Source organism: Carettochelys insculpta, chromosome 2 (genome assembly GCF_033958435.1).
Source record: "Carettochelys insculpta isolate YL-2023 chromosome 2, ASM3395843v1, whole genome shotgun sequence".
Taxonomy (NCBI): Eukaryota; Metazoa; Chordata; order Testudines; family Carettochelyidae; genus Carettochelys; species Carettochelys insculpta.
In genome coordinates this window covers 96510595-96519617 of record NC_134138.1, presented here as the reverse complement: position 1 = coordinate 96519617, position 9023 = coordinate 96510595, and positions in this window count along the sequence as shown.

The following is a 9023-nucleotide window of genomic DNA, read 5'->3' as shown; positions in this document are numbered from 1 at the left end:
CCAAGGAAACAAATGCTTCTGTATTAAATGTTGGTAGCTGATTATGATAATGCATGAATTGTGACCCTCCCTGCAGTGCTGCCTAATCATCAGGCGGGGACGAGGCAGGGGAGCACCATTCATCCTTTGGACGGCACTGTTCCCCGTTTCTGCCAGAACTCGGTCTGGGGAGGTCGAGCCCTTCTCTTGTGCCTCGGCCCTCTGATGGGGTCCTGTAATAGGACAGGGTTTCTGGGTACAGCAGAGAAATCAGACCAGGGTAACTGCTTAGAAGTTGGGCTACTCACAGCCTCAGGCTGGGATTTCCTTCTCACTAAGGCAAATCCAACCAGCCACAACAGCACCTCTGCCAGCTGCTTAGCCAGCCAGAAGCCACACAAGCAAACCCACAGATTTCCCAGCTGCTATATGAGCCTGGACCAAAAATCCTCAAATTTAGGTGAGGGGCTCTTAAGGCTGTTTCACTAATTCCAAACACAGTCTTCTGGGCCCCAAAGGGTCCAGCCCCAATCTCTGGTCAATATATACCTGGATCTTACCCAAATCACCACACTCTCCAAACCTTTAGATCTAAATATCTAAAGATTTATTAATAAAAAGAGAAGAATAGGTTTAGAGAGAAAAATTGTTTAAGCCATACTTTACCTACATCAATTTCAGTTATTAATGCAGGCCAGCGGTGTCATCTGCTGAGTCTTGAAAGTCTCTGAAAATGTATTTTAGGTCAGGTAGTTTCAGTTATCGGACCATTGTAGATCTGGCCTGCTGTGTTCCATGTGCCGGGACATGGACCCTTGCAGACCAAAAGACAAAAGATCCAAGATGGACACTGCTAAGTCTACACCACTGTTCATTTTGTACTCAGGGGCAAAGCCCTTTCTTCTTCCCATAGGCCCTTGAGGCTCTGCCCCCTCTGTTGTGCCAAACTGCCATTGGATGAATTGCAGGAGACAGTCTCAAATTTCTGAGACTGACCTGTTCCTTTGTTTCAGCCCAGGTCACCTGACCAGTGGGCTGCATTCCATTGACAAGTCCCAAGCATCTGAGACGGGGATTCGACTGTCTGAACCTTTGGTCCATTCATCCTGGCTGGGGCTAAGTTCACACCTATTGTGAAGCTTAGCACTGAAACATTTTCCACTACAGCTACATAGGTAAAACCTATAACTTTAACGTACATACATGATACAGGCATATAAGTAGCATAAGCAGATTCAGGGCATTATCAGCCTTCATTAGAAACCTCATGCCCCCTCCCCCCACCCAGCACAATATCTGGGGCCTCTAGTTACACTGGACACATAAAATGGCTTCCATATCCCACATAAAAATCCACTCATGTGGCACGTCCTATGTTCCAGGCCAGCCCTCTTGAGGTTATACAAAGAGGGGAGTCCAAAAACAGACAGTTTTTTTTGGTTCTCTACAAGGGCTTTCCCCTTAGCTTTGGGACTTTAGAGTCCAGGCTCTGGGCCCTTGTGTGTTCAGAGCTGTCCTCAACTGGATTCACCTCAGAAGGGCAGACTCCTATTGTCCCACATTTGTCCTATTGTCTCCTGGGCTCAACCTCTCCACCCAGCTCCAATCCAGGGCCAACTTGTGGGAAGCTAAGTCCTGCACCTTGTGGGTGCTAAATAGCTGCCTGCCTGCATCCCTTCCTCCCCTAGATGCTGACTCCTGCTTGATCTCTACCCAACCTCCTCAATCACTTCCTCCAACTCTCCACTTCACCCTCTTGTATTTCGTATTTATTTTGGCTCATTGTCTCCCCACAGACTCTTCGGATTTTATTAGGTCAAACATTTTCCTTTTAGCCCTTGACCTATTTATTTTTCATTTTTCGTGTTCTGCTTCTCTGCTAAACTACTTCCTGCATCACGCTCGCTTTGTGCATCACACTGAAGAGAGCGAGTCTGATTCTCCACTGCCATGCACCTTGTCTGGTTTTCTTCTACCCATGCAAAATGAAGTGCAAACGGCGTGAAAAACGCAACCAAATCACTACAGCTGTGCTTTAGCCTCACTTCAAAAAGAGGTGAAAACAACTATGTGACGTGCAAAGCAGTGCAGCAAACAGCCCTAAATGTTCCAACGGACTCCCTTAAAAGGGGTTCACGTAAATTGGATTTAGGAGCACAGGATGCACAGGGCACAGAGGAGTTGCACCATCATATAGAAAAGCATTCTGTACACCTGACTGGTAGAGACTCTGCTTGTATATCTACCCCATCTCAATGACCTTAGCTCTTAAACTTCACCCATCACCTACATGCTTAAACTTTATTAATATGAAGACAGGCATCTCAGGGTCCTCACTACCTTGCCCCGTTCTGTCAGCGTGTTTTGCTATTTTTTTAAGAAAAGGTCAGTGGATCTTTTTTCTTAACATAGACCATGCAAATTGAGCCTAAAGGTCAGGTAGGTGTGGATCATGATGGCCAAGTCCGAATTCAGCAGGCTGGCTACAGTGGAATAAAGGCTGTATTTTGTAGCTGTGGCCATTTGGATGTTCAGATGAGAGCTGACGTTTATGCAGTCTTTATGCTCCGAAGACAGACACCCCTAACGGGGAGTGATATTATGGAAGTGTCAGGTTCAGTGAAGTTTGTTCCTTTAGCCTTCAACTTCACCTCAGTTTTCCTGGATTCATCATTAACCAACTGGATGTCCTCCTGCTGCTGCTTTGGGTGAGGCCAGGCTAGGCTGGGACAGGGGGCTATTCAAAGCTGATGGAAAGGCAGGATAGAGCTGGCAGTCTTCGGTGTTTTTTACTGATATTCACTGTTTCACAAACTCCTTTTATGGGTTGACATGGTAGCGGTGGTGGGATGGGAAAAGAGGCTGGATAACATGTGTTAAACTATAGGTGAGAGTCCAGGAGGGTAAGATGCAGCCAGATACCTCTCAAATTTGAGGGTGTGGTCTAAGAGGGATGACTAACGCCATCTCAACACCATGTGGGTAATTTTTGCTACATCTCCAACATGGGATAGAAGTATGTCCTGGTAGACTTACCAAATGCTTCTGAGTGTTCTAGCAATGTGGTTATGGCTAGATGATCATTGCCTGTAGTCAAGACAAGATCATCTGTCAGCACCAAAAGGGCTTTCTTCATTCCATGTCCCTGCCTGAAGCCTGAGAGAGAGAATTCCACAGTGTAGGCAGTGTCTAGATGGAATAGGAGGTGACTGTTGGAGAATTCACACTTAGTTTGCTTAGGCACAGGAAGTTAGATACCCAGAAGTAGGGGGACAAGTGGGAGAAATCAATGTGTTGAAAAAGTGATTGATTAAGTTTTTGCGTTACTATAGTGTGTTTAGCGTAGGTGGCAAGGTCTTTTCCTCAAAAGAAAGTGCTGCTAATCTCATTCCGACGCTTTTTATTGTAGGGGATTGGAAGAGGTTTGCCAAGGCTATGCCCTTTCCACACTGAACACTGACTACTTACTCAACAACATTTTAAGGAGTTCTGTTAAAACTTTGACTCCAGTGTGGGTTCAGAGGTTGCCCTCCATTCTCTTTGCCCCTTTGGCAATGCCCCAACTTCCCTCTCTCTTCTCGTCTTAATTCTTCTCCGCTCCCAACATCAGCATGCCCCCACAACTGTACCACAGAGATTTTGCTCCTTTTAGAGACCCCCAGCTTGCCCCCACCTCCAGATTTTACATAAAAGAAGTCACCTCCCAATCTTCCCAGATCAGTTCCTATTAAAAAGAGAACAAAGTTTTGCTTCAACAAGACCTGACCTGCTTTTGCATCCTGTACTGTCATATGCTTCATTGGCACTAGATGGTGCTATAGCATCCTAAACATTAATGTAGGGCACATGCCCGTTTCAGTCAAAAATCTTACTGGAAGGACCTACATTACACCTCAAGTGTTCAGTTGTAGGTATGGTGAGACCACTGTCTTTTGCTAACAGCTTAAACCGCCTGCATTTTAACCTGGCACGGAGATGTCTGTGCAGCTTCTACAGATGGAGTGTTTCCTGCTTGAAAATTACATATTGCCTGCTATTGTGAGTCATAATTCCATGAAAGAAGCCCTGCATTGTGTACAAACAGGGAATGGCAGCTTATAATATACATTCTCAGTTTGCTCATACAATCTGTAGTTACGGTTCGGCTTGGACAAAGTTTTCCATGCCTTAAAGCGAGTACTGTAGCACAAAGCTTCCTCTTACGTGCACGGAAGTATGCAAAAGAGCTGAGCTACAAATTGCTGTAGGAATTATATGATCGAACTGCCTTCAATATGTTTACGTCCTGCGCTACAATATTAATGTAGGTTTTGTGCTTAGTGCACAGCAGGAGAGCATCATAGCTGTATCTACACAACCATCCCTATTTGGCTGAGGCAGTCCTGGGCTTTGGTCTTAAACAGCTGGTGCCTTGGCCTATTCCTCCCTCTCCAGGAAAAAAGGACCGCGACTGAGGCCCAGCCGGAGACACACGAGCTCTTCTCCCCAGTGGGAAGATGGGTGAAGGAGCAGAGCTCTTGTCAGAGAGAGCAGGCAAGCTAAACGCAGTGAAAGAGATGGGCCCGAGGAAGCGTGACTCTGCTTCTTTCCCCTTGGAGCAACGAGAGACTCACTGGACCACACAGCTACTAGCTCTTTTACTGGAGGAAGGAGCCTCGAGGGTGCACAGGAGTGCTATGAGAGGGAGTGAGTATTGGAGTGAGGGCGGGAACGGGCAGGTTTGCAGCTGAGAGGGAGGAAGGGCATTTTCAAACATGAGAGGCATGGACATGGGTGTCTGTGGGTGCACGTGTGGGTGAAGAAGGCTGGGGCACCAGAAATGGAGGTGCATACATACGTGGGCAGCTTTAACGCTGTTCTCTGCTGCTGAAGTGGCCAGCTGGTGACTGTCTCATATGTGCCTTTTGCACACACAGCTCTTCACCCCGGCACCTGCATCTGGCTCGCAGGGAGGCTAAGAGCCAGTCAGCATCGCAGGCTTGGCTGGGGAGCCTGCAATTACAGGTTGGACCTCCCATGTCCAGCACCCTTGGGACCTGAACGGTCCCAAATAAGGAGATTTGTGGACTACGTAATTTCCCTTCCCATTGTACCATGGGCTGCCCCTTACTGGGCCCCCAGCCTTGCTGCTGCTGGCCACAGCGGTCATCCCAGTGCTACCAGACATGGCCCTGGCCCTGCTCTGCTCTGCTCTGCTGGCTCTGGCCCCACTGCCACCCATCGCAGCCCTGCTTCTACTGGCTCTGGCCCTGGACACCAGTCCTGCTGCCGCTGGGTCTGACCCCAGACAGGCTGCCAGACACCACCCTCGCTACTGCCAGCTCCAGCCCTGGGCCCTCTGGCTTGTCATACCAGAGAATCCCAGATTTTAGAGGTATGACCTGTATACAGAGATTGAGAGAGAGAGAGAAATAGGTCATAAACAGGGCAGCAGTTTTCTAAGGGGCAAGTTTACACAGATGCCTGGATTTGGGGGCAGGAGGGCTACAGTTCTGTGGTATTTATGTTATTTTCCTGTATATTTCCCTTTCACTCTTCTGAGAATTCACAGCTTAAAATTCACCTGAGGTGCAAAGTGGAGGCAGAGCTACCTTTTCTTTCCCCTCCGGCTGGTGCCCAAGAACAGAACAAAAAAGAATCTGAGACACGGCCTCTAATAACCTGGATCTGGCAGCATTAATTCAGTCCAAAGGCCCCCTCCAATATGCTTTCATCTCAGAAATGACAAGATGTGCACAATGATCATTCCTCTCATTCTAATGGAAAGTAAAACCTAGTCTTCTGTGACTAGGGTTAAGCATCAATTGCCTTCCGTCCAAGTTGCAGTTGAAAGTTTATTGAATTGTAAGTAGAGAAGAGAAGAAAAATCAGCCCAGGCAATACAAGGTAGTAGCTTGACACAGAGAAGTCGCAGCAGGCAGAAACCAATTCACGAACAAAGCAAATCAAACAGCCAGGCACGTAATCAGCACATAATACTAGAGGGTAACTGTCATTATGACATTATGATCACAGGATGAATGTGTACAAGCAAGTAAAATGGATGCCCTGGTCTGCACCACAAACTTCTGTCAGTACAGCTGCATCACTCAGAGTGGGGAACTGCCCCCCCCACGAGTGAGGTGGTTATACTAATCTAGCCCCTGGTGTACAGAGCGCTGTGTTGATGGCAGGGCTTCTTCCAGTGCCATAGCACTGCCTCCCCAGGTGGGAGATGCTCTCCCATTGGCATAGGTAGTGTCTTCACGTAGGTGCAGCTGGGACTCTGCAGCACTGTGAGCGTGGGCAGGCCTGACAGAGGGAGACGTTCCCAAAGAGGGAGAGCAGACGAGAGACGAGAGCAAATGTCAGCATCAGCGAGGCACCCTGTGCTGCATGACGCAACGCCTGGCTCGGGGCACTGGAAGGGAGCCTAATGGTGAAGAGGGATGCGAAGAGCCAAAACCCACTGCTTGGAATGGCTGCCGTGATAGGACCCTTCATGCCCTTGTGTGCTGGAAAGTGAGAGGAGAGGTGCTAGGTGGAAGTGCTTGCTCATGATGTGCCAGGACTGGCCCACTGAGTTGGATCAAGTGGAATTGTGACTTATTTATTGCAACAAAAGTGAATTGTTGGGTTATTTTTCAAGCTAGTGAAATAATTCTCCACCCAGGGTGGGAGCTGTTGCCATTTCTCACACACAAAGATGGGAAAGGAAAACCGCCTCGTACTTCCTTTCAGAACACTACCAAAAGCAGAGGTATAGCACTGACCCATGGAGTAAGCAACATTAAACGTTCTTGAAGGTAATTTCATAGGTACTTGTCTGAAAAAGCTAGTCACCCTGGTAACATAAAATCTTGGTAGTGACACTTGATCCAAGGCAGGTATTGCCCAGTTGAAAGCACAAGTTAGCATTCTGTTTTCCCCAGAGGGAACATGCACTTTCCAACCTGCAAGTCTTTATGGAAGACAAAAACAAATAAAAAACAAACAAACAAAAAAATCCACACACGTAAAGGCTCCATAAGGGAACACAGCATGTGACTCGCTCAGCAACTACAGCTATCTTGAAATGAAATTGCTTTCCAAAATGGAGGGCTTCCCAGAAGATTCTATAGAAACAATGGGACAGGAGGCAGAATACAGTCATAACTGTTGCATAGCTACAAATGCCACACAGCAGGGGACAGAAACAGGAATGCAAAGAAATGGGTTATACTCTTTTGGAAGGAAGAATAAATAACGAACAAATGATATCAAATGGCTTAGATCGTTCAGTAGCTAATAGAAAACAGTGACAGTTCCCTGCAGATACATATACAAGAAAGGCAAGCACGACAAGTCTTTTTCATAAGTGTATGTGTTTGTCATAAAAATGGGAAGACCAAAAAAAAGTAAAAGCTCAAAAACATGTCACCTCAATGTGTTATTAATGCAAGAGGCAAGTGTGAAAGCGGCAGTTGTCCCAGCAAAAATATCTGTGTGTACCACAACCTGGGTCTGTAAGAAAGAAAAGTGACAGAGGCAAAGCACCGCCTGTATGATGAATGTTTGAGGAATGGAGAAACCAAGGCATAAATCAGTTAGTGGGATAAAATATGACAAAGCAGTAACAACTTGCTAAAATGAAACAAGTGAATCTGAACGCTAAATGCATCTTGGGCATAACCCTGCTGAATCACTGAAGATATAACAACCAGGAGTCCTGTAGCACTGGACTTCTTCTTGATTTGCTGAAACAGACAAACACAGCCGCCTCTGTCAGACTGATGATATGTTAGGGTTGGAACTGGCCAGAAGTGTTTATTCAGATGAATAGATTAATGTAAAGGGAAAGAAAATAACAGTGTGGTACTATAATGAGAGCCCTAACTCAGAGGTCTCTCAATAATCAGTAGCAAGAAATAGAAGGAAGAGAGGTGGGAAATATATTTTTTGACTCAGTGGGTCGGTTCCACGGGGTTCACTCACCACTCTGCTGCCTCCTGCCTGCTGTCACAAGAATAGGCTCTTCTCACTAGTGTGTCTTCTTCTGGTGGTACCTTGCTGCTCCTGGGCCCACGTCATTCCAAAGATCGCAGTGTTCTCTTCAGTGACACAGCCTTCCAGCCGTAGTCCCTTAGTACAGCCATTTCCTCAGTGATATGGGGGGGAATCCACTGCTCTCAGTCCTAGTTAGTCCTAACTCTTGCAGCTAGAATGTAGCCCCATCTTGGAGCACCCCAGGCCCCAAGTGGGATAGAATCAAATTGCTTCTTTCTTTTAAAAGACTGTCCTAACTTAGGACCAATTAATGTTGGGTTCCCTGTGCCGATGATAGGGATCACCCCTACAGATCACCCCTTCACTTGCTGGTGCTAAACTTGGATTGTTAGTGCATGCGGCCCCAACCTAGTTGCTATGTGAATAAATTAATCTACAGTCCCTATGATCACCACAACATGAAGAATTAAAAGCAGTCAAGGACCAGCCAAGTTTTAAAAGGAACAAATACGTTATTAGGGGAAAGGAAAGGGATAGCTTAAAAAGGGGTGAGGATAGAAAGTAGGGAAAAGAGAAAAGGGAAGGGAAGCGAGAAAAACAGATAAATTAAGGGATTAAACCACACAACAATAAACAGACCTTCCTTCAGATAAAAATAGTGAATGTAATCAAAATCACTCACAGACTATAAAAGCGGGGCTGGGGGGGAAGCAATCCAGAGGTCAGCCAGGTAGGCTGTGGGCGCACAGGTCTTTGCGTTGGAGCTCTACAGAGCATGCTGACTAGTTCTCAAAAGTAAAATAATCAGGCCTGACCATTGCTAGTGTGCGGTTCCATGTATTGCTTCCACTCAAAGTGACTTTTCACTGTCCTGTGCTCTTGCTGACCATGACTTCCCCCACCCAGCCCTTTCCTATCTAGCTTGGTAACAGAGTCCCAGGATGCACTATTAAAGCAGCAAGGCAACTGCCTCACTGAAGGGAGCAAGTCCTGGATGGCTCAAACCCTGGCTTCCAGAACAAGGGAGGCCTAGTAGGTGTGAGTGGCATATTGCTTTCTCACCACAGAGTATGGAGGCT